The sequence below is a fragment of the Notothenia coriiceps genome, unplaced genomic scaffold (assembly GCF_000735185.1).
Source record: "Notothenia coriiceps isolate Sejong01 unplaced genomic scaffold, NC01 NC01_scaffold00003460, whole genome shotgun sequence".
Taxonomy (NCBI): Eukaryota; Metazoa; Chordata; class Actinopteri; order Perciformes; family Nototheniidae; genus Notothenia; species Notothenia coriiceps.
The window spans coordinates 1-1593 of NW_011336161.1; the positions used below are offsets into that span (position 1 = coordinate 1).

The window sequence follows — 1593 nt, forward strand, 5'->3', positions numbered from 1 at the left end:
TCCAAGAGAGCAAAATGCATTAGTTCAATATGCTAAAATAACACTTTCGGCCCTCTTTTGAAACATTCATATATTTTAGAAGACTAAACTAATGAGTGCATCTTCAAAATATTAAAAGGTGGCATATCATCTATTTAAATATTGGCCAATATGTGTATTTCAAGGCTACATTTGCTACAAAAGTGTGCAAAGTGGGGTGTTGCCTTTTAAAAAAAATGGTTGCCTCAGTCATAAAATGGTCATGGAGCATTTACTGTCAAGTGGATGAAATGCTTTTCTGAAGGACATCTGTGTATTGTCTGTTCTCAGGACGTGACTCTGCAGCACTACATGGAATACACGGCAGAGAGTTTGATTCCTGTGATGGCACACATTGCCAAGAATGTACTGAAGGTGAACGACGGTACGACCAAACATATGGTAAGTGTAAAACAACAACTCAAGTGTCAACATTTGTGTACTTGAAAAGGATTGATCCTTAATTTGGATTTACTTCTAACCCAGTAATTTTCTCATTCCAGGCCATTAAAGGAAAGTACTCCACTTCCAAGCAGATGAGGATTGCCACCATCGCGCAGCTCAAGTCTTCAGTGGTGACGGATATTGCAAAGCAGCTCACCGTATGAGAAGACTTTTGGCAGTTTTGTACAGTTGTAACTTAAACTTTTTAATGTGACCGAAGGAGCTGCACACCAAGGACCAAATCAGTGGTTTGCACGTTTTACCAACTGAAATCGTGAATAATTTTACTGACTCTTTTTCTAAAGCATGCTACAAGTTTGAATTTAAAAGCTAGCCCTCACACAAAATGGCAGTTCAGTCTTGGAAAAGGACCTGCTCTTCAGTAAAGTGAACCATATCAGGCGTGTTTACTCTGTATGAGTTTCAGTCTGTATGACTACTCTAATGCAAACCTAATCACTTTTTTACATCATAAATACACTACTTGGGATGTTGGCTGACTGAAATCTTGACTGTCTATAGTTATTTTTATAGCTTATCTGAACTGCTGCTCTGGCTGCAAATCTAACACTTGTGGCATGCTTTCAAATGGTCCCGAATATCTAAAGTGGCCAGGTGTGAATTTTATGTGAATTTTTTTTCCTTGTGTGAATGTGTCAAATGTACAGCAATACTTTTAAAATCCTTTTACATGCTTAATTTTCTTAAAGCTTTTATAAAACATTAGACCAGACCTTTGTTTCTTAGTCATTAATGTTGAACACCACCAGAGGGGGCTCTCAGTTTAAAGTTCTCTGCTTCATCTTTCTTCAGCAGAAAATCTAGACTTTGATCGCTATCTTTTCAGTTAATATTGACCTTCCTGAGCTACAAAACTATTACTACTATATGGTAATATTTAATGGTATTTAGTAATGAGTGATTCAAAAGCATCACTTTTAGTAATATTATTCCTGGTCATTCTTAATGCTTCCATCCTGAACACACTGAAGTATCCACTAATTTAACATTAGTCTATTGCTGCAGTTGAACTAATGATTTATTTCTACATGTCCACCATCAATCAATCAATCAATGTTTATTTATATAGCCCAATATCACAAATGTTACATTTGTCTCAGTGGACTTCAC

General features: G+C 36.4%; 1 long non-coding RNA gene across 1 annotated transcript; it reads left to right on the forward strand.

Moving 5' to 3' along the window:
• The first annotated feature begins 277 nt into the window (after positions 1–277).
• LOC104941515 (uncharacterized) lies at positions 278–1195 on the forward strand. Its single transcript, XR_797907.1, has 2 exons — positions 278–420; positions 522–1195. It is a non-coding gene; the product is annotated as an uncharacterized lncRNA (long non-coding RNA).
• The last annotated feature ends 398 nt before the right edge of the window (positions 1196–1593 follow it).